A 25,523-nucleotide genomic window follows, 5' to 3' on the forward strand; every position below is an offset into this window, starting at 1 on the left:
CTGCTGGTAGCCTTTAAGGTCGGTCGACCATGGTTAAGGTGCTAGCTGCTGCCTGCCTATCGGTCAAGAACAACATATAGCCCATAAGAAAACTACTGATGTCCAGAGAATGAAGGAGAGGGGGGAGGGGCTGCCTGTCATACTTACATACATTCATAACAATGTGAACCTGTATGCAAAATGTAATGGCAATAAGAAAAAAAGAAGCAATGGAAGTGGAACTCTCAGCAATATATCAGCAAGTCAATAAAATTAAACAGGGTGGGTAAGAGAGGGCCACTAGGGAGGCCTTTAAACTTGTTTTTTGAATTAAATAATTAATCTTTTCATTGAATTGTTTTTCAGAGCTGCAGTGGAGACATTGGCATATAATTTGAAGATGCCCAGTTGAGTGGTATTGAAAAAAATGGAGTAAAATGAAATAAAAAGAAAAAAGTAGCGGAAAGAAGAGTGTCATAGTTGCAGAAGTAAAATGAAATAAAAAGAAAAAAAAACTATGGAAGATAATTGTAAGTACGAACTTATTCGATTCGATTACTTAATAACGAGATGTATATGAGCATTGGGCCAGTGTATAGTTTCAGTTTATTTTCATTTTCTACGGAGACGAGAGAAATTTTACGTTAGCATCATAAGTTCGGAATACAATTAAGATGCCAAAACCACGCACAAAACAGGCGATTGCAGAACACTTTGAGCAAGTAAAAATAATGGAGTCCGTATGCCTCTACCATAGAAGAAATTTTAGGAGCAACACAGCTTATTGCCATAGAAATTTGATACAAAAGAAGAGATCGTGCAATATGTAAACTAACTCCTTGCAATATTAACATCCGACGATAGCAGTGAATCCTATGAACACTGGCCTAAAGCACAAATAAGTCTTATCATCAAATAAGAAATTTATTTAAAGTTTGGAGACAAAACGACAATCCAATAGAAGCTAAGGTTAAAATGAAATAAAAAGAAAAAAATCACGACGAATTAAATTTCCAGATTTTTTCCCAATAAAAAAGGGGTCTGGAAAGAGTGCAATATTTCGAAAAGAATTTTCCCATCTGCTTCGAGATAAAACCTGGATATCCGTTAAGAAAAATAACCTTATTTTAAAGGCCCCCTTATTATTCAAGGCCTATGGCGTTTCCTCCAAACGGCCACTTACATACATTTATGTAGTTTCAAATTGGTTTCCCCTTATCTTCCTTGGTGGAACTCTTTAATTCGTAGTGTATGCCCGTTTTTTTTCTTGTCTTCTTGGTTACCACAGAAGCCAAATGGTACGTGCTATGGCTAGGTTCGGCGGCTATGCCTTATTGTGTCCATAAGGTAAACTTTAATAAGACTTGAGGTCACAGAATGAATGGTCGGATGGTTGGTTACTTGGTTCGGCGATTTTCTTTTCTTCTGTTGTTTTTTTTTCTTGTATTTTTATCTTTGTATGTTGTTGGCTCATTTTGTTCAATTACAATACAAAAGAGTTGCAGGAGGAGGAGGAGGAAACTGAAATGTGGTTCGTCTTCTTCATCATGGAGACCATCTTAATGTTTAACAATGAAATTATGTATATTCAAGCGACTTCCCTTCTTTTTTGCAAATGGGATATTTTTTGTTCATTGCTAAATTGTAATATGGAAAAAGGATGTGGAAGGTTGCGGCTGGTTATTGAGGTTTTAATAAGTTGCATTTATAATTTAGCAAAAGTAGTTGTGGGGCTGAGAAGAAGGGTAGGGTATCTCATATTAAATGAAATTATGGCGCTTCTCTTTTTCTAATCTTTTGTGAGATTGTGCGCGGTGTTTTTTGTAAATTGACATTTGGTATGTCTACATTTTGAGGTTTGATTTGCGGTTAAGTCGGTAGCCACATAAAAAATGAAGTTTTCCTCATTTATGTATTTCCATTATTTTGGCGTATCTTTGGCTACTGGACACAGTCGTCTAGTAATGCAAATCGGCTTTAATTTTGTGGCTTCAGGGTTTCCCTGGAGCGCTTCGCCATAATACCAAGCAACCGAACATAAAACTTCATTAGAATTTAGAGGGCCAGAGCCGAATTGGAGGTAAGAAATATTAAACAAGGAGTGGGGAAATGTGAAATGTTGGCATATTTGTAAAAATCTCCAGAAGAAATTTTATAAAAAAAATCTAAAGCAAAATTTTCTTTCAGCCAATGATCGTGTCCGGATTCTTGTGAAAAGTCAGCGAAGATCGACCCAACTTGGAATAGAAGTAAAATTAAATAAAAAGAAAAAAATATTTTTTGAAGATATTGAAAACTTCTTTTAAACTGGATACTAGACTGAGGGGTAAGAAAATTAAGTACATCAAGACATTTTCTGAGGAGAAGGAACTTTGTAGAAAAGTAATATAAAAAAAGAAACAATAAAAAAAATCTAAAGAAAACTTTCTTTCAGCTAATGATCTTCCCCGGATTCTTGTGAAAAGTCAGCGGAGACCAATCAAACCTGGAACAGAAGTAAAATGAAATAAAAAAAATTTAATTATTTTTAAATTTGGAGACCTTTCCTTTTAAAATCGATACTGGACTGAAGGGTAAGAAAATTAAATACATCAAGACTTTTTCTGAAGAGGAGGAACTTTGTAAGTAGGGTAACATAAAATAAAAAATTTAAAGCAAACTTTTCTTTCAGCCAATGCTCGTATCTGATTCCTGTGAAAAGTTGGTGCAGATCGACCAAATTTGGAACAAAAGTAAAATGAAATAAAAAGAAAAAAATACTTTTTGAAGTTTTTGAAAACTTTTTTAAACTGGATACTCGAAATGAAATACACCAAGACTTTTTCTAAAGAGAAGGAACTTTATAAAAATGGTAATATAAAATAAAAAAAAAAAAATAAAAATCTAAAGCTAAAGCTAAAGCTAAAGCCAACTTTTCTTTCAGCCAAGGATCACCCCGGATTCCTATGAAAAGTCAGCGAAGATCGGCCAAACTTGGACCAAAGTAAAATGAAATAAAAAGAAAAAATATTTTTTTAAAATTTTGAAAACTTTTTTAAACTGGATACTCGACTGAAGTTTAACGAAACCGAATACATCAGGACTTTTTTCTGAAGAGAAGGAAGTTTATAAAAAGGGTAATAAAAAATAAAATGAAAAAATGTAAAGCATAATTTCTTTCAGTCAATGATCGTCCCGGATTCCTGTGAAAAGTTCTCGAAGATCGACCTAACTTGGAGCAGAAGTAAAATGAAATAAAAAGAAAAATATATTTTTTAAAAATAGGGAATTTTTTACAGTTGATACTTGACTGAGGGGTAACGAAGTGAAATACATCAGGACTTTTTCTGAAGAGAAGGAACTTTATAAAAAGGGTAATAAAAAATAAAAAGAAAAAATCTCAAGGTAACTTTTCTTTTCGCCAATGATCGTCCCCGATTCCTGTGAAAAGTTGGCGAAGATCGGCCAAACTTGGAAAAAAAGTAAAATGAAATAAAAAGAAAAAATATTTTTTGAAAATTTTGAAAACTGAAGTTTAACGAAACCGAATACATCAGGACTTTTTCTGAAGAGAAGGAACTTTATAAAAAGCGTAATATAAAATAAAAAAAAAAATCTAAAGGTAACATTTCTTTCCGCCAAGGATCACCCCGGATTCCTATGAAAAGTCAGTGAAGATCGACTAAATTTCGAACAGAAGTAAAATAAAATAAAAAGAAAAAAATTGTTTTCAAGATATGGGAAACTTTTTCTAGAGTAGATACTCGACTGAAGGATAGGTTGGATGCAGGACTTTTGAGGAAAGTCAGCGAAGATTGAAAACATTTGAAGCAAAAGTAAAATGAAATAAAAAGAAAAAATATTTTTTGGAATACATTTTAGCTAAGAATGTTCAGAATTAGAATAATGCAAAAAATCAGAGATTTTTACATCATAAGTTGTGAACTTTTAAGAAACAAATTGAAAAAATATAAGTTTTTAAAAAATGTTAAATAATTTGTGACATTTTTGATTTGCTAGGGTGTGATTCAGGATTTCGTAAATCGTGTGGACTCAAAATTTTACTCGCTATTACCTTTATATCTTTAATCTTACCCCACTCCCACGTTTCTTAGAAACTGTGTAGATGATTACCTAGAAAAATTGTTACCCAAAAAATATATTTCCTTTATGGCCATAATTTACCGGATCTTGGTAGCATTTTATGTAGGAGTTAAGAATATTACGCTTTTTGAACCCTTTAATATATTTTCCTTTTATCCTCCACCTCCTCTATTTATTGTTATATTATAGCGTGCTTGGTTTATCATTTTGTTTTTTTTGGTTTGTTGCTGGCTTTTTTTTTTCTTTCCTTCCGTTATGGCTATCTTTTCATCCACTGGCAATTTAGTTTCTGACTTAATCTTAATATTTTAATCTTTCATTCAGCATACAACATTTTTACAAGCATTTCGTTTTCAGGTAATTAATTATCATGAAATTAAGTTTAAAATGTATTTATATATGGGAAGGAAGGTCGGTCGGTCGGTTGGTAGGTAGGAAGATATTAAGAAAACCTCAGGTTTCTCTCTGAAGGAGGTATGGATGGTAAGGACATGTATTTGATTTTTTCTGCTTCTGCTTCCTCTTCGGTTGGCGTTGTTGTTGTATGGAACTAATGAATTGCCTTTTAACTTCTGGACAATGTACAAAAGAATAAACGAATGACTGAGTGAATGAATGCAGAGGAGGATATGACCACTAATGGGTATTTAGTTTGCAGCAAAGAACGCAATACTCAATCTTTGGCTCTCAAGATGTCCACACACACAAAAAAATAAAACGAACCAACATCATTACGAGCTTGTTTTTTGCTCTTCAAGATTGGAAGCAGCAGCAGCAGAAGCACAAAAAAAAGGGTTTCATGCTTAACTACTTCATCATCCTTACCTGAACGAGCCGTATAAGAAGAAAATAAGTCTTCTTCTACGTCTTGAGCTAAAGTATTAATGTCTGGCCGGGACAATACAGCAGCAGAAAAAAAGTGGAAGAAGCTGAAAGAGAGAACTGAATCCGGCAAAGGTTGACGATAACAAGACGTTGATGTGCCTGCAGTTTTACTTTGCCATTCAAATTGTGGAGGATTTTTCAAGAAGAGCTCCTGGGGTTTCTTTTTTTCTTTCTTATTAAGCTCCATTGTGTGTGGGAGTGGGTTGTTGGCTAGTGAAGACTACAAAAATTTCAAGTTGAACATCAACAAAATGAATGATTCAATTAGTGAAATATATGGATTAGCAGTAGCTTTCCAGAGGAGGTGGATAGATAAAAAATTAAAATAACCCCGTGATCATGGTAAATGGAAAGACGAATTTCTGGCGATAGAAGTGCTAAATAAGATTTATAAATCTTGGCATAAGAGAAGCTTTGGGAGAATCTTTTTATACAAATATTATTAATTCATATGTAGCAAATTATTTGGAAAATGGAAAATTTTCTATAAAGAAAAGTCGATGCTATAGCATGCTTTTTTAATTACAATTGTAGAGGGTTAAGCTCCCTTATGTAAACGTATCATAACACCCTACATTCATATTAAGAATTTCAGTATGGCAATGCCTTAGCAAATTATTGTGAGCGGAAGAGAGCAAAAAGTTGGAGAGAATTGGCTAGTGCGATTCATATTAGAGTTAGTTGCCGAAGAATTCAGAAGCAGCATGGTCACCAAAGTTTTTGGGACAAAATAAAAAAACAATTAAATAAATATAAAATAACCGAAAAGTAAAATGAAATAAAAAGAAAAAAAAATACGGACAAGTAAAAGTAAAGAGAACAAATCTTGAGAATCTTAATTATTGATCGAGAGAGAGAGAGAGAGAGAGAGGTATGGGTCGCAGTAAGAAATCTCTGTTTTTGTGGTATAAATGCATCTAAATACCAAGCTTATTGTAAAGTAATGATTCAAGTGAGCTTAGGTTTGAGTTAAAATGAAATAAAAAGAAAAAATCTGTTGGAAACTCTGTTCTGGAATAAATATGAAGTTAATTACAGTGAAGTTTTCCAGCAACGGAAAATAAAATGAAATAAAAGGAAACCATATATTCGCGTCAGATTGGGAATTTTACTCAATGATCGAGAGAGAGGGAAAGTAAAATATATTTAAAAGAACAAATCTTGAGAATTTTAATTATTGGTCGAGAGAGAGAGGTATGGGTCGCAGTAAGAAATCTCTGTTTTTGTGGTACAAATGTACATAAATGGCAGGTTAATTGTAAAGTAATGATTCAAGGGAGCTGAGGTTTGAGGTAAAATGAAATAAAAATAAAAAATCTACTGATTCAAGGGAGCTGAGGTTTGAGGTAAAATGAAATAAAAAGAAAAAATCTACTGGAAATATTGGAAACTCTGTTCTGGGATAAATATGAATATGAATTACAGTGGAGTTTTCCAACAACGGAAAATAAAAAGAAAAAAATATATTCGCGTCAGATTGAGAATTTTTCTTAATGATCGGGAGAGGGAGAGAGGTGGAAAGTGAAAAATCTCAGTCTTTGTGGCATAAATGCCAAACTCATTACGAAATGACAGAAGTTTGAGATAAAATGAAATAAAAAGAAAAAACTTTTGGAAATATTAGAAGATCTGCAGGGAGATTTTTCACAAAGGCCAGTGCATCGGCAACTACATACAATTTTTTTTGAATAAAATTCTTTTTGTCACCCTGCTAAAACAACAAGAAAGAATCAATACAAAAAAAGTAAAATGAAATAAAAAGAAAAAAATCCACCAAAAAGTAAAATGAAATAAAAAGAAAAAATATATGAATATCTTCAAATTGAAAGTCCTCCTTTTCTATTTAACACGAAAAACAAGTAGATTATAAATCAGATTTTGTCAGGACATTGACACAAAATGCTTATTTGCTTCCTAGAAACCCATCATTCGCCAGCCATTCCAACAAATGCCACAAATTGTGTTACACTTTCTTTGGCCCACATTTTCATTCATATTTCATCATTGTCGTCATCTTTTCATTCGAAACAATGGCACGCCGGGCGGGTCGGCCTCCTTGTGAAAAAGTTCTCACACCCTGTCAAAATAATAATCACAAAGATTTTGTTTTGGGTGGATGAATGGAGTAGGACATCTGTCATAACACATTTTCTTTGGAGCTTGTTGTTCTGGTAGATGACATTGTTGACAATGTCGTCGTCGTCGTCGTCGTCCTTCTCCTGGTAAGCTTCTTTTGATTGACCATTTTGTTTGCCTGGCTGGTACTTGAATGTAGCAAAGAATTCAAATAATACGCTACAATTAGGATCAAAAAGGAAGTAAAAGAACAAATAGGCTGGCATTGAAAAAAAGAGAATTTCCACAAACAAAAGCAACGCCCTACCCAACAATGGCCCAAATTTCGTGCGTGGCAACAACCCCCTCATCTTTTCACCACCACCTTCCTCTCCAGATGCAGGCACGAAAATTCTTTTAAGTATATTAAAAGTGTAACGAAATAAAATCAGTATCGGCAAGGAGAGTGGAATATTTTTAAGCTATTTTTATCAACACCTCATTTATTACGGATAACCGAACGGTGTGCCCGCCTGCCTACCTGCCAGGCAAGATTTGATTTTTATTTCCCAGTCGCTGCCAGGGGAGTAATGGCCGGTGCGTGCGTTTTCTCGTCTTTAGCTTAGATGTGTTTTTTTTTTTTGGTATTACCAAAGAAAGCAAAGGTAATGAAATTGTCGCATGACAAATACGACGACATTGTAAATAATACATAATTGATATAATCAATACACACACACACGAGGCATGTGACACACTTCGGAACTCTCCCACCCCTCCGCATGCAATAAGAAAAGGAAGAAATTGAAGAGTACACACTCCACAAAACTTCCGTTTCCGCCTTTCTCCCACCTGGGGGGGAATGGCAACTAATTTTCCCTTTTCTTCTTGGAAAATTACGGAATTTTTTCACTGGTGGTTAATATTCTTGAAAACTAGTTTTGTGAAGTCCTGAATTATTATTTTTTTATTTTCCTCTTAATGAAACCAAAATTCTCCACGAACCTGATATTTTTGTGGTAATCCTCTAAGAGATTATATTAATAATCCCCAGAGCATTTTGTTTAGCGTGTGAGTTAGCCAAAGAAATCATAAGCCAAGAACCCGCAAATATGTGGTCAAATCTCATGTCTATCACACAAGCCCTAAAGCATTAATGCCAGCCTACTTTAGTTTGGTTTTTTTTTTTGCTGTTTTTGGTATTAGTTTATTTGCTCTTAATTAGAATTGTCTGGCGCTTGGCGTTTAACCAACCAACACGCAAAAAGCTCCCAACCAAACCAATTGACAATTCCCAGACTGCATATTAAGGTTGGTAGTTCGTTTTGGGTAAAATTTGGCAAACGACATGTTAGGAAAGAAAGACTTACCGCCAAGTAAATCTCGATTACAGAGATTTTGAAATTTGATATTTCAGTGGAAATTACATTTCTTTACAACATACCTGAAATGAAAAAGAGAAAAAGATATGTGAATTAATAATTTTGAATATTAAAATGGAAAGTGTAATGGAATATGTAAGAGATTTTGAAATTGAAAATTATTTTATAATAATTAATACCAAATTTTATCTTTACAGGTCGTGCACGATTGAGATTGCAGAGCGGTGGAAAAGTTAAATGAAATAAAAAGAAAAAAAAAACAAAGTAAAATGAAATAAAAAGAAAAAAATCTGTTCCGATTTGAGCCAAAGAAAATTTAAGACTAGTCAATAAAAAAGTTAAATGAAATAAAAAGAAAAAAATCTGTTCCGACATGAGCCAAAGATGAGTGAAAATAAAAAAGAATAAAAGTAAAATAAAATAAAAAGAAAAAAATGACAACTTTTGTAGCATCGATACGTATTTTATTCTGTGTCAAAAAAATGCTTTAACCGGTCGTGATAGTTCAAAGAAATTATTTTGGGAATGGAACCAGAGATTTTGAAATTGAAAATTATTATATATTTATTAAACTAAATTTTATCATTGAAAATTATTATATATTAATTATTACCAAATTTTATCTTTGCAGATCGTGGACAATTGAGATTGCAGAGCAGTGGAAAAGTTAAATGAAATAAAAAGAAAAAAACAAGATCCAGTGTCTAAAAAATGGAAGACCAGTTTATAACAAAGTAAAATGAAATAAAGAGAAAAAATCTGTTCCGATATGAGCCAAAGAAAAGTGAAGACCAGTCAATAAAAAAGTTAAATGAAATAAAAAGAAAAAATTCAGGTCCAAAAGGAGCCAAAGAAGAGTGAAAATAAAAATAAAATAAATAAAAGTAAAATAAAATAAAAAGAAAAAAAATGTTAACTCTTGTAGCATTAATACGCATTTTATTCTGTGTCAGAAAGAGCTTTAACCGGACGAGATAGTTCAAAGAAATTATTTTGGGAATGGAACCAGAGATTTTGAAATTGAAAATTATTATATATTAATTAATACCAAATTTTATCTTTGCAGATCGTGGACAATTGAGATTGCAGAGCGGTGGAAAAGTTAAATGAAATTAAAAGAAAAAATGGGATCCAGTAAAGACCAATTTATAACAAAGTAAAATGTAATGAAAAGAAAAAATCTGTTTCGATATGAGCCAAAAAAAGTGAAAACTAGTTTATAAGAAAGTAAAATGAAATAAAAAGAAAAAAATCAGATCCGATATGAGTCAAAGAAAAGTAAAAATAGAAAATAAAATAAATCAAATTAAAATGAAATAAAAAGAAAAAAAAATTACAACTTTTGAAGCATTAAAACGCATTTTATTCTGTGTCAAAAAGTGCTTTAACCGGACGAGATAGTTCAAAGAAATTATTTTGGGCATGGAACCAGAGATTTCGAAATTGAAAATTATTATATATTAATTAATACCAAATTTTATCTTTGCAGATCGTGGACAATTGCGATTGCAGAGCGGTGGAAAAGTTAAATGAAATAAAAAGAAAAAATAGGATCCAATAAAGAAAATACCAGTTTATAACAAAGTAAAATGGAATAAAAAGAAAAAAATCTGTTCCGATATGAGCCAAAGAAGAGTGAATATAAAAATAGGATCCAGTATCTAAAAACTGGAAGACCAGTTTATAACAAAGTAAAATGAAATAAAAAGAAAAAATCGTTTCCGACATGAGCTCAAGAAAAGTGAAAATAGAAAATAAATAAAAGTAAAATGAAATAAAAAGAAAAAAATTACAACTTTTGTAGCATCGATACGTATTTTATTCTGTGTCAAAAAGTGCTTTAACCGGACGAGATAGTTCAAAGAAATTATTTTGGGAATGGAACCAGAGATTTTGAAATTGAAAATTATTATATATTAATTAATACCAAATTTTATCTTTGCAGATCGTGAACAATTGAGATTGCAGAGCGGTGGAAAAGTAAAATGAAATAAAAAGAAAAAATAGTTCCCTTATGAGCCAAAGAAAAGTGAAAATAAAAAATAAATAAAAAAAAGAATTCAGCCCATTCGCTTATTTAGTTGTTCTCTTAGTTCAGATAAAAGAAACTATAAAAAGAAAGGGAACCATGAAACGAATGGAATGTGAAGATACAATAGAGGTAACTGGACCGATTGAGCAGAGAGGAACTGCTTGCATCTTATTGAGAAAAGTTCGGAAAAATATCGATTCGCTTACAGAACTAGATTGTCAAATTTTAGGAACTAAAGTTGGTCCGAGTTATGTTTCAATAAAATCAAACTTTCTTTGTTATTTAATTGCTTACGGGAGTTGTAGATCGCGAAGAGTTACATTTATTTAAGTCTTTGGCAGAGTAGGGTTAGAAAAAGACCTATTCGCTTACAGAACTGGATTGTCAAATTTTAAGAACTAAAGTTGATCCGAGTAATGTTGGAATAAAATAATTCGTTATTTGATTGCTTATGGGAAGAGTTACATTTATTTAAGTCTTTGACATTGAAATGCTAGAAAAGGATCGATACGCTTACAGAACTGGATTGTCAAACTTTAAAGAACTAAATTCTTCATTGTTCGTTCTTTGATTGCTTATGGAAGTTTTCGGTAGCCAAGAGCTACATATATTTAAGTCTTTAGCACAGTAAGCCATTTCTGTTAGTATGTAAAAATATTGTCCAAATAAATGTGGTCATTGGAAAAATTCAATTTTCTGCCAAAAGGATTTGCTTTTCTAAATTTTAAAATTTTTTTTACTTCTTTATCCAGAATCCTTTTTTTTAGAATTAGTTTCTTCTTTAATTTTCATTTTTTTTCCATTTTCAAACATTTCTTGGAACTTTTACCTAGCATTGTTCGCCATCAATTGCTTTGTATTAATGTCAAAATAGACATAAAGTAGACAACATAACCTACCCAATTGGGGGGGTGTGCGGTTGGGGGAGGGGGGGGGGATCGCTTGTTCTATTGCGGAATTTTCAAAAGAATTCTAATAAGGACAACGGAACTGCCAACAATGGCAACATTCTGCTGGCAATCTTGCCATTTAATGTGGACTGAATGAATGAATGATTGAAAGAGAGCATAGGTTTTATTGGTCATGAGGTGATGGCCTATAATCAAATATTGATTGCCTAGAATGTTATGTTCTGATGTCTGGCTGGCTGAGTGGCCTGCCCTGCCCTGCTGTGTGTCTGTCCATTTCTCTTCTCTGGCTAATTTTATGTTCAATTAGTAATAAAGGATTTTTTTTTCCAACTCCCTTGCAATTTCATAAATTGCAATTTAATAATATTAATTCATTTTTTTTTTTGCCTGGCTACCTTCATTACATATTCTCTTTGTTTATAAATAAATGAGAGATGGATGGCTGGATGGATGGATAGATAACAAAATCATTGGCAATGTTATAGTTTTTTTCATGGAAAATTTATATGATTTTCCATATGCCCATTCACATTCCACTTGGCCTGCTTTGCATGAGAGAAATGAGAACGAAAGGTAAAAGGCATGCGGGTCGGTCGGCAGGCAAGCAGTCGGGCTGTTGGCGAGGAAAGGTTGAGAGCATCCGCCACTTGATACACTTTGATAATTATGAGTTTTATGTTTTTCACATACATATGGGAAATATATGTATATATGAATGAATATATTTCTATAGAATAAGTTATGTTTTGAGTGCTAGGATGCATGAACTTATATTGAGTGTAGTTTATTTTTTATTTGATATTTTCTCTTTTTTTTTTTTTTTTTGCTCTGTATGCCCGGGAAATATACCAGCAAATATCAATAGTGCTTAAGTTTTCTGTTTGTTGGTTTTTCCTTTATTTTTGTTTTAAATCTTTTTTTTTTTGCCTTCCGAAAAAGCACAATAATTTGCGCCTTTGTAACAGTCATTCGCAGCTATGGTGGTTTCTTTTTTTCTGCTCCTCTTCCACTTAATGGCATTGAACTGCCTTCGAAATGAACTCTGAATGCGAGAGTGTGGTGGGTCGATCCTGCATACAAATATACATATGTATATAGAAAGGATATGTATATGAAAAAAAAGAACTTATGTTTATGGTATTTTGCGGGTATGTAAAAAGGATTTCCATTTTTTTTTGCCCACACACATGTAAATATACATATTTTTTGAATGGAGACTTATGAAGAGAATTTTTTCTGGTTAAGTGGGTGTTGAATCCTTTTTGTATATGTGTAATATAAAGAATGGTCATTGGTCTAGCCTGGGACATAATAAACAGCCCATGGCTTTTCTTGAAAAAAAAAAAAATCGAAAAAATTGTCTATCAAATAAAACTATTATTTTTTGGAATATTTAAAATAAAGAAAATTGTTACTTTGCTGTGGGAGTAGCAAAAAAAAAAATATTATTGGGTAAATTAAAAGAAAATAAAGAGAATTGTTGTGGAATATGGGACCCAAAATTAAAATATATTTTAAATAAAAAATAAAGAAATAAATAAAATTTAACATGAAATAAAAAGAAAAAATAAAATGAAGTGGACTTTCTACATGAATGAAGAAATATTGAAATAAAAATAAAATACAAAAAAAAAAAAAAAATAATAATAATAAAGAAAACTTATTCAAGGTAAAATGAAATAAAAAGAAAAAATCTCAGTCCTGCAAAAATTAAGTTAAGAACCTTTTTAGGGCTTCAAAAAGTTTATATAGGGAATTTAGGAAGAATAATAAAAAACCAAAACTAAAATATATTTAAATGAAAAAAAAAAATAAATAAAAAATAAAATAAATTGGACATGTAGAAAGATTGGAAAAATATTTTGCAAAAAAAAACACAACCTTGTTGGGGTTTCAAAAAGCTTATACGAGGAATTTTGGAAGAAAAATAAAAAAACCGAAGCTTAAATATATTATTAAATTAACAAAAAGAAAATTTAAAATGAAATAAAAAGAAAAAATAATATGAAGTGGATATGCCAAAATATAGGAGAGATATTCAAATAAAAATAAACAATTAAATGAAATAAAATGAATAGTGTACACATTTAACGTTTATGAAAATTATTCAGGTTAAAATGAAATAAAAAGAAAAAATCTCACTCTTGCAAAAATTAAGTTGAATGGGTTCCCAAAAGCTTATAAAGAGAATTATGGAAGAATAATAAAAAAAGAAAACATAGAATAAATTTAAAATTGAAGAAAAGAAAATTTAAAATGAAATAACAAAGAAAAAATAAAATGAATTGGGCATGTAGAAAGATATGAAAAATATTGAATTTAAAAAAAAAAGTATTTAAATTGTGTACCCATTTAAAATTTAGAAAACATTTTGAAATTAAAAAGAAAAGAAGAAATATTGAAATAGAAATAAAATAAAATAGAAAAAAAAAATTAAGTTGAGAGCCTTTTTATGGTTTCAAAAAGCTTATATAGGGAATTGTGGAAGAATAATAAAAAAAAAGAAAAACTAAAATAAATTTAAATTAAAAAAAAAGAAAATTTAAAATGAAATAAAAAGAAAAAAAAAATAAAATGAATTTGACAAGTAGAACGATGGGAAAAATATTTTTAAAAAATCACAGCCTTTTTAGGGTTTCAAAAAGCTTAGACAGGGAATTATGACGAATGATCAAAAAAAAAAAAAAAAAAACTGAAATTAAAATAAAATTAAATTAAACAAGTAAAAAAGTATCGGTCGGCTTTGCCGACAGATGTATACCCTCAGGCCTCTTCACCCTCTATGGAGTGGGTTTTTAAAGAATGGGTCAATATTGTCAATTTCGTAGCGGACCTACATAAATATGATATAAATATTATTATAGCAGATGGATATAGCAATTGTAAAGAATCACTGAGTTGTTTCGCAATTTATGACAGATAAAAATATTGAAAAATGTGTCTCTTTGTGGGTGAGGTACAAGAAGGTGTTCGCAGATATATAGGATCATCTTCAAAACAGATCTGGTGTTAGCAAAAATAATTTGTATGTGTGAAATTTGAAAAGAGTTGAATCCTTATTTCGCTTTCTTTGAGCGTTATGTTTTTCAGAATTAGATTATTGCTTTCTGTGCAGAAAATATATATCTCAAGTTTTCGACCATTTGTGGGGGAGGTACCATAAGATGTGGACCGATATACTTCATCTTAACACCAGAGCTTGGGTTAATATAAATATTGGGATGTGCGCCATTCGAAGACAATCGGACTCATACATCACATTTTATGAGAGTTGTAATTATTCAAAATTTTGACCATTTGTGGGAGAGGTACTTGAAGGAGTGAACCGATATTGTCCATTTTTACACCTAACGTAGAACTGATGCAAATATTAGGATTTGCAAAGTGAGAGCAAAATCGGAGTATCCTTTCTCTTTTTGTGCAAAAAATATATTTTTTGCAAATTTCTACCTTTTGTGGGGGAGGTACCAGAAGGAGTGGACCGATATATTCCATCTTAACATCAGATCTTGGGTTAATATAAATATTGGGATGTGTGAAATTTCAAGATAATCAGACTCTTACATCACATTTTATGAGAGTTGTGATTATTTAAAGTTTTGACCCTTTGTGGGGAAGGTACCAGAAGGAGTGGACCGATATTCTCCATTTTCGCACCAGACCTAGCAATGATGCAAATATTAGGATTTACAAAGTAGCAGAATAATCGAATTATTCTTTCTCTTTCTGTGCAAAAAAAATATTTTTTTTTTTTTTGAAAATTTCGTCCTTTTGTGGGGGAGGTACCAGAAGGAGTGGACCGATATATTCCATCTTAACACCAGACCTTGGGTTAATATAAATATTGGGATGTGTAAAATTTTAAGACAATCGGACACTTACATCACATTTTATGAGAGTTGTAATTATTCAAAATTTTTACCATTTGTGGGGGAGGTACTTGATGGAGTGGGCCGATATTTTCCATTTTCACACCCGACCTCACACTGACGCAAATATTAAGATTTGCAAAGTTGGAGCAAAATCGGACTATAATTTCTCTTTCTGTGCAAAAATTAAATTTTTTGAAAATTTCGAACTTTTGTGGGGGAGGTACCAGAAGGAGTGGACCGATATTGTCCATCTCCGAACTCGATCTAAGTTTGACAAAAATATTACGATGTACCAAGTTTGGACCAAATTGGATACTCCCTTCGAGAGTTATCGTGCGCACCAGCCAGCCAGACAGACAGACAGACAGACGGACGGACGGACGGACGGACGGACATCGCTAGATCGACTCGAAATGTTCTGAAACGGATTTGGTCCAAAGAGACCTAGGGTCTAAAACCGTTATTTCGACTAGGCACGTTTTGGCCGTATCAAATGATATATACCCTCTGTAGCCATATGGCTGAGGGTATAAATCAAATGATATATACCCTCTGTAGCCATATGGCCGAGGGTATAAAAAAGAAAATTTTAAAATGAAATAAAAAGAAAAAATAAAATGAATTTTCTAAAAAAAATGTCGAAAAAATTGTCTATCAAATAAAATTTGATAAAGTTATGAGGAATGATCCAAAAAAAATGAAACTAAAATATATTTTAAATGATATATACCCTCTGTAGCCATATGGCTGAGGGTATAATTATAAGATAGAAAATTTAAAATGAAATAAAAACAAAAAATAATATGAAGTGGACATGTAGAAAAATTGGAAAATTTTGAAATAAAAAAAAATAATTTAAAAAATGCAAATGGTGTACCCATTTAAAGTTTAGAAAACGTTTTGAAATTAAAATGAAATAAAAAGAAAAAATTAGAGTCTTATAAAAATCACAGCCTTTTTAGGGGTTCAAAAAGCTTATACAGGGAATTGTGGAAGAATAATCTATATTTTATCGGAAAAACGTCAAGATATTGAAGATAGAGAAAAAGAAAACAATAAATCTACCCTACAAACCCTACAAATTCAACAGAGGATATCAAAATCGACAGACACAAAAGAAGACAAAGATAATACTAAACTTCAGTTCTCAATTGCGATTATTTAAAAACGGGTCAAGTTTAACTATTCAAATAAAATGAAATAAATAGAAAAAATCTCCGACGTGTTAAAAAAATATTTAAAAAATATTTAACAGGATTTTTATGCTTTCGATCTCGTTTATACAGAGAATTGCTGAGGAACAATTTGAATTCTATCGAAAATGTGAAGACCTTAAATATACAGAAAATAAATATGAAAATCTACGAAAATAGCGGAGGATATAAAAATCGTAAAATACAAAAGAGCACAAAGATAATACTAAACTTCAGTATTCAATTGTGATATACAGAAACAGTTCTGTAATGAAATTAGCCTAAGGTAAACTGTAATCAAATACAAGTAAAATGAAATAAAAAGAAAAAAATCTCCGCCGTGTTAAAAATATTTAACTTGATTTTTATGCTTCCAAACTTACATAGAATCTTTGAAGAACAATTTGAATTCTATCGAAAAATGTGAAGACCTTGATATGGAGAAAAATTATACGAAAATCTCTAAATATCACGGAGGATATCGAAATCGTAAAATACAAAAGAAGACAACTTCAGATTTCAGTATTCAATTGTGATAATGTAGAAGTAGTTCTGCGATAAAGTTAGTCTAAAGGTAAGGATACATAAAAGGATTTTTTTCTGGCATTAAAAATTCAAAGTAAAATCGAAGAATTATTGCAAAATTAAAATGAAATAAAAAGAAAAAAAAACTTAGGCCGCATTTTTAGGTCTTCGGATCTGTGTGTTATTAGAGCTGATAAAAGCGAATAATTATTGCAAAATAAAAAGAAAAAAACCTAGGTGGGATATTCAGGTCTTCAGATCTGTGTGTTATTATAGCTGATATATGCGAATCAAATTAAGCACTCAATTCATTTCAGTTATATTTTCCTAAAACCTACGAAACGTAAATAACATCGATTCGAATGGGAGGTAGATGCAAGGCTGGGGAGAATAGAATAAGAGAAGCCTTAACAACTTACCGAATAAACAATTTGGCCTTAATTGTAAACAATTAAAATAAATTTAGCCTTTCAAAATGAAATTGTTGCCACTTAGCCTAATAACCCCCAAAGGTATGCTTTATAGTTTCATCAATTGTCATATTTAAAGCATTTAGATGGTTTCTTTGTTTCTGGGTGAAAATTAAATTATAAAATCGTATCGAAATACTTTGCTTTCTAAAAATTTGACATAATTTGCTTTAGCATATTAAATTTTCTATGAAAAATTTCAAATTCTTCTCTTCGAAATTAATTTTCGTTTTTCTTCTCGATTGTAGATTGTTATTGCTGTCGTTGTTGTTATTTTGAATTTATTCTAAACATTTATGCTGTTTTTAAGTTAACTGAGTGTAAAGGACAATTAAAGTAGAAAAAAAAAAAAAAAAAAAAAAACACAACACATCACACTCATATATATTTGTATGTATATAATTTTATTGAAATCAAAAAAAGGAGCATTGAACAAAAAACTGGCAATGACAAAAAAATTAAATTAAATATACATACATGACCTAGTTTTGGGTTTTTGTCGTATTGTTTTATAACAGAAAAATAAGCAGTCCTGTTTTTTTTTTTTTGCAAATATATGTACATTCAAATAAACATGCATATAGCCCATCCATGCCTCCAAATGGTTGGGCAGCCATTCATATTTTTTGTCTGGCCATTTTTCATTCTATTTGGATGTATGTACGTATTTGTAATATTTGTTTGCATGTGTTGCTTATTGTTGGGGACAATTAAAATTATTTATTAAATGACTGCCATTGTTATTCGTGTGTGTGTGTGTGTGTGTGTGTGTTTGTTTTAAGGCCAGAAACAAAATATTACACAAAAATTCAAACTAAAACTAATCCATCAATTGTTTTTTTTTCACTGCATCTATCTCTCCCTCCGACAAGGTTGATGAAAAAGATTAAAAATATTCTCTCTCTCTGGGGAAAGTAAATAAATAAATAATTTATTAAAATATTGGCAAACAACAGGGGGGGAATCAATAATATTACAAAAATAGGTAAACATTTTACAAAAGTTGACAAGGAATAATTAATTGTTACAATATGAATGGAGATGGAAATATGCACTGTTTTTTTGGTTTCCTAAAAGTATGCAACATTTTTTTAAATTATGGAAATTCCTTAAAATTTTTTCTTTTGGATGCAAAATCTTTGAATTTTACATCAGAAATATTTTTTGTAAATGAATTTCAATAAAGCGCCTAAAAATATGCTACATTTTATTTTTTGAAAACACTGGCAAATTTAGTCACTGACTCGACTTTAAGCCTATAATTTCTGGCAAGATGCTCTTTTATCCTCTTCAAAAAAAAAAAAACCTTTATATGTATGCAACAGCTTTTTCCCCCCTGAAAATATGCACTGTTTTTTGGTTTCCTAAAAGTATGCAATATTTTTTAAAATTATGGAAATTCCTTAAAATCTGTTCCATTGGCTGTAAAATCTTAGAATTCTATTTTTTTGTGAATGAATTTCACTAATGCGCCTAAAAATATGTTACATTTTATTTTTTGAAAACACTGGCAAATTTAACCACCTACTCGACTTTAAGCCCATTATTCCTGACAAGATGCTCTTTCATCCTATACAAAAAAAAAAAAAAAACATTAATATCTATGCAACAGGTTTTTTCCAGAAAATATGCACTGTTTTTTTTTTGTTTCCCAAAAGTATGCAATATTTTTTAAATTGTGGAAATTCCTTAAAATCTGTTCCATTGGCTGTAAAATCTTAGAATTTTATATCAGAAAAAAATTTTTTGTAAATGAATTGCACTAATGCGCCTAAAACTATGCTACAATTTAATATTCCAAACACTTTTACCCACTGACTCCATTTTAAGTCTATAATCCCTGGCAAGATGCTCTATTATCCTATTCAAAAAAAAAAAAAACAACAGTTTTTTTTTCCTGAAAATAGTCACTGTTTTTTGGTTTCCTAAAAGTGTGCAACATATTTTAAATTATGGAAATTCCGTAAATTCCGTGGCTGCAAAATCTTTGAATTTAATATCAGAAATATTTTTTGTAAATAAATTTCTCTCATGCGCCTAAAAATAAGCTACATTATATTTTTTGAAGCACCCACAAAATTAGCTACTGACTCGACTTTAAGCCTGTTCAAAAAAAACCTTAATATCTATGCAGCAGTTTTTTTCCTGAAAATATGCACTGTTTTTTGGGTTCCCAAAAGTATGCAACACTCTTTAAATTATGGAAATGTCTTTAAAGCTTTTCTATTGGCTGCAAAATCTTTGCATTTTATATAAGAAATATTTTTTGTAAATGAATTTCACTAATGCGCCTAAAAATAGGCTACATTATATTTTTTGAAGCACCCACAAAATTACCCATTAGATTTAAAATAATTAACCACCGACTCGACGTTAAGCCTTTAATTCCTGGCATGATGCTCTTTTATATTTATTTAAATTTTTTTTCCTGAAAATATGCACTGTTTTTTGTTTCCTAAAAGTATGCAACATTTTTTTTTTAAATTTTGGAAATTTCTTAAAATCTTTTCCATTGGCTGTAAAATCTTTGAAATTTATATCAAAAATATTTTTTATTTGTTTACTGCAATAATGCTCCTTAAGCTAGGCAACACTTTTCTTCAAAAAAGTTTTATTTCTTGTGTTTTTCTCACAAGAGCGGAAATTCTCTTCTTTGAAGATCTTAATATTTCTAACGATTTCAGCTTTTTCAAGAGTCATTACTTTGTGCTGGACCTTCTTCCGCTCTTCAAGTAGACTCCCCGACTCCCTTTAGGGCCATATTCTCTTGTATATATGGCTCTCTTTGACCCCCCTTCAATATATTATGAGTGTGTGTGTGTGTGCACAAAGCATTGCTTTGCTCTCAGCTTGGATTTTTATTTGCCAATTGTATTTTCAATCACATTCTGATGTCATCATGTCGATGCTTTAAGTTTATTTGTCCAATGTCCTGTTAACGTTTCATTTCGTCATTGCTTTTTCTTGTTTTCTTTTCTTTTTTTGTTGCCTGTTATTGCGCTCCCTCTCGTAACATTTTCTGCTATTCGTTTTTCTTGCTGACCACTTGAATGCATTTTATTTGCTATTTGAGTAGAGCAATGCTAGCCAACCAACCAGCCGATGCCAGTCATTCAGTCACTCTGCCAGCCAGGCAGTCACTCCAAAACTGTATACTCGAAAAAGCTTTTACTTCAGTAAACAATCTCGTAGATTGTAAAAGTAAGTGGGTGAGGACATCGCTGTGTGTGTATGTAGTTGGGTTTTTTGGGTTGTTGCTGTGTAAACATGCAGTTTTATTTGTCATTGCGTTGAGAATATGAAGAATATTTTTCCCTACATTTTTTTCCTTGATTTCTTTTTGATTTTCAATTTTCGAGAAATCTCAATTTCAAATTTCAAATTGAATATATATGTAGCTACATTCGTTTAAAGTGGGCTAAAGAGAAGAGCGTCAAGGAGAGAGAGAGAGAGAGAGAGCGAGAAAAAGTAAGCAAAAATATTAAAGAAAAAGAAGAAGGAATCTATTGCCTACTTTTGGGGGGAGATTTTCTTTGAAGAATTGTGTTTCAAAGAGAATATTTAAAAAATATAACAGAATGTTTTATAATTAAATGGTTATTAATTAAATGAAAAAAGGATGAAATATAAATAGGAAGCCCGAAAATATAAAAGAACTTGCTAAGTATTAAAAAACCTAAGAAAAAAAATTAAGTCTTATGAAATATAAAATTTCACGAAAATTTAAAAAAATCTATTATTTGTTCCCGAAAACTAGGCAATAATTTTTAATGAACTAAAACTTTTCTATTTTAGGCCCAATTTTTTGATTTTTCTCAAGAAAATGTCTTCTGCCCCGCAAATTGGGCAACATTTCTGATACCCCCCAAAATCTTTCGGTATTATTTTAAATACTCCCTTAAAATAGGATCCACTAATATTCCTACTAATTTGCCACGAAAAGTTGGCCTTATTTTTGATTACATATTTTTCGAAGCAACTGCCCCGAAAACTAGCACCATTTTCTGATACCCCCAAAATCTTTCGGTATTATTTTAAATACTCCCTTAAAATAGGCTTCACTTCTATTCCAAATTATTTGCCCCGAAAAGTAGGCCCAATTTTTTAGTATTATTAATTTCTGGAAGCTATTGCCCCAAAAAGTAGGCACCATTTTTTGATATAGCCCCAAAAAAACCTTCCATATTATTTTTCATTATTTCAAATTCCCCCTAAAAATAGGCTTCACTTCCACTCTAAACACCTGCTTTGTTAGCTGGCAAACTAATTGATTTCCTGGTGATGGTCTTGCGTGCGGCCTCTCTGCAAATTACCTGTCGAGTATAAATTTATTTATTTCCCAAAAACCAATAATTATTTTTCTATACTTGGTGTTAAATGACATTGAAAGTTCAATTATTTGAAAAGAAAAAAGAAAACAAATATATTCATTGTTGAAGACTTCTATTTTTAAACTTCGTGGAATAGAATATTCAATTGTTAACAAAGAGAGCGGTTGGGCCATCCTTCACGGGACTGATTGAAATGAAAACGATATGGATTTGAATAATTGTGGTTGTTAATAATTGATGAGAGGTATTTTTGGGAATATTGAAAATGTAATTATTTGGAGGAGGTGAATGAAATATTGAAAGGGGGAGGTTCGGGTATTCTTTTTTTTTGGATAAATGAAGAATTATTTTCAAAAAAGTCACAATATGTTATATATCAAAAACTATTATAGAAATATAAAATTTGTATATAGTTACAAACAAAAATAGAAGAATAAAACATTTTAAAATATAACTTTATAATTTGAAAACAAAAAAAATTATTTAAAATTAAAAAAAAAAAAAATAAAATATTTTTAAAACTATTATTCTTTTATTTTTTGGACTTAATTAAGCAAAAATATTTAAAAAAAAGTTAAAAATATTTTTTTAAATTTAAAAAGATATATTTTAAAATTAAAAAAAAATCACTTTTATTTTTTATTTTTGTTTATAAATACGTACAAATTTTTTATGGGTAATCACAAATATTAAAAAAAATTAATTAAATATTTTTTTTTTTCAATTAAAAAAAAATAATTTTGAATAAAAAAAATAAAATTTTCACTCTTTTATTTTTTTTTTTTGTAATTGCATAAACATTTTATATGAGGGAAATATTCCAGACTTAAGCAAGCAAAAAAAAAAAAAAAAATAAAATAAAATAAAAAAAAAAAAATAAAAATATTATTTTTTTTTTAATTAAAAAATATATATTTTTAAAACACGTTTTCTTTTATGTTTGTTTGTAAATGTATTAAAATTTTGTATGGAGAAAATAATAAAAATTAAAAAATATTTTTTTAAATAAAAAATAAAAAAAAAATGGAAAAAATAGAAATAAATAAATTTAAATTAAAACAGAAGTAAACTTTTTTATTTTTTTATATAGAGGAACTACTCCAAAAATATTAAAAAATAAAAAATTTAAATAAAAAAACAATAAAAACAAATTTAAATTTTTTAGTTTTCTTTGTACATTTATATAGATTTTATATTTTATATGGGGAAAATGCTCCAAAAATTTTAAAAAAGGTTAGTAAATAAATAAAAAGATAATGTTTTTTTAAATTGAAGAAAATAACTTTGAATTAAAAAATATAAAAAAATTAGAATATTTTTTTAACAACAATAAAATAAATAATAAATTTAAATTAAAACAAAAGTAAACATTTTTCCTTTGTTTTTCTTTGTAAATGTATATAAATCTTATATGGGCGAAATAATCCAACAATATTAAAAAAAAAAAATAAATAAATAAAGAAATAAAAAATTTAATATAAAATTAATATAAAAAAATTTAAAATTCTTAATATGAAATAAAAATAATTTTAAATTAAAAAATAAACTTTTATATTATTTATATTTTTATTTTTCTTTGTAAATGCATACAAATTTTATATGGGGGAAATACTCCAAAAATATTAAAAAAAAAAAACAAATAAATAATAAAAATTGAAATATTTCTTTTAATTAAAAAAACAAATTAAAAAAAATAATAAAAAACATATTTAATTTTTTTTAATATATAATAAAAACAATTTATTTTTTTTCATCCATCCTTATAACACTTTAGGCCCATTTTCGGTGATTTTTTTCCTTTTTTTGGACAACTAAGCAGTCATCAAGAAGTGGAATTAATTTTTTGGAAAAAGTTAACTGAATACTTTTTCCAAAAAATTAATTCCACTTCTTGATGACTGCTTAGTAGAATGTACACGATTTTTTTTTTTCAAAATGTATTTTGTTTCTATTTTTTTTTTTTTTTTCAAAAATTAATTTCACTTCTTGATGGCTGCTATTAAAACCAAACCTCTACCATCTACCCCAGAAGAAAAGTAGTTGATTTTCCAAACAATTGAAATTGTCAAATTGTATCAAAACTCAGTAGTTCCCATCTCTTACATATCCCCCTCTCCCCCCTTACCTTAAAGTTTTCCCACATTTTCTAGCATGCCTATGATGTTGTTGCTGGAAGTCATAAAATTTAATGACTATGAAAAATGCTGTGGCTACATTGAAAAGCCTCAAAATACGAAACGTAACTGTCATACCAGCAGCAGCCGTAGCAGCAAAGAAAATTGCCAATACAAAGAAATGCCCTTGCTTCTTGCCATTAAAAAGTAGGGGGAAGGGGACGTGGAGGAAGTCCATAACATTTAATGAAGTGTAAAGTTAAGAAAACAAAATTCCAAAAACGTTAGAAGAAAGCAAAAATTAAATTACCAAAATGTCCAAATCATTAAATGTTGGCCTTAAAGTATGCTTTAAAAAAATATTGATTCGTTTTTTTCTCTCTCTCTCTCTCCCAATGTTGGCCTCTTGCCACTTTTTCGTGAGTTGTTACTCTTTGTAACAGTGTTTCTTTTTTCCAACACATATATAACCCTTAACTTTTATACTTTAAAATTTTTCTTTCGAGAAATTGTTGTTGCTGTTGCGAGAGAAAATGGAAAATATTTTCGGCGTAAGCAAAAAGTTTTCACTTATATGGCACGCCTTTGCTTCTGATTGATTTTCGGTTTCTTTGTACTCTTTTGGTGTTTCCTTATTGCTGTAATGTTGAAATTTTTGTTGTTGTTGCCACCACTTGAAACTTTTTGTTGGATTTTGTTGTTGTTTTTTTTTTTTGTTGGCTGGAAATAAGAAACTGATATGCGGTAGAGATAAAAAATCAATTTGAGTTTGTTTAATGGTATTTTCGTACGGGCACGAAGTTCAAAAGTAGCCTAAAAGTAGGCTTTGGTATTTGATTGCAAATGAAAGAAGTGGGGGGCTCACAATCAACAACTTTTGCAATCTAAGGGAAAATAAATTGAAAAAGAAAAAAACGCCAGCCGGACAGCATGAGAAAGGAGCAAAAGAAATTGCCCTCAGAGCAAAAAATTGAGATTTTCAAAAAAAAAAAACAATAATAATAATAATAAATAAATAAAAATAAAAAAATAACAATAATAAAAATAAATAAATAAAATAAATATATATATATAAAAAATAAATTAATAAAAAATAAAAAAAATATGCGTATTATTTATGACCAAAAAATTGAGATTTTTAGCAATTTTAGCAAAATTAGCAATAATAATAAATAAATATATAAATAAAAAAATATGCGTATTATTTATGACCAAAAAATTGAGGTTTTCAAAAAAAAAAAAAATAATAAAATAAAATAAATAAATAAAAATAAAAAAATAACAATAATAATAATAAATATATAAGAAAATAAATGAATAAAAAATAAAAAAATATGCGTATTATTTATGACCAAAAAATTGAGATTTTTAACAAAAAAAAAAAAAATAAAATGATAGCAATAATAATAAATAAATATATATATAAAAAATAAATTAATAAAAAAATATGCGTATTTTATGGAGAAAAATTTGAGATTTTTCAAAAAAAAAAAAAAAAATAAATAAATAAATAAATTAATAAGTAATCAGCATATTATTAGGAGAACAAAAAATAAGTAAAAAATAAATAAATAAATAAAAATTAGAATAAAAAATAAAAAAAAATTCTGCGTATTATTTATGCGTAGAAGATTAAAAAAATATTAATATTGATTCAAAATTACCCAATTTCAGAGAAAATTTGAAAAATG

The 25,523-nt window shown here is 29.6% G+C and overlaps 1 protein-coding gene across 3 annotated transcripts in view; it reads right to left on the reverse strand.

Annotated features, from left to right (window-relative positions):
- The window catches only part of LOC101887453 (teneurin-m), a 334,061-nt gene that overhangs the window by 117,119 nt on the left and 191,419 nt on the right, over positions 1-25,523 (reverse strand). The gene's annotated exons all lie outside the window — the stretch shown is intronic.

This window comes from Musca domestica, unplaced genomic scaffold, assembly GCF_030504385.1.
Source record: "Musca domestica strain aabys unplaced genomic scaffold, Musca_domestica.polishedcontigs.V.1.1 144, whole genome shotgun sequence".
Classification (NCBI taxonomy): Eukaryota; Metazoa; Arthropoda; class Insecta; order Diptera; family Muscidae; genus Musca; species Musca domestica.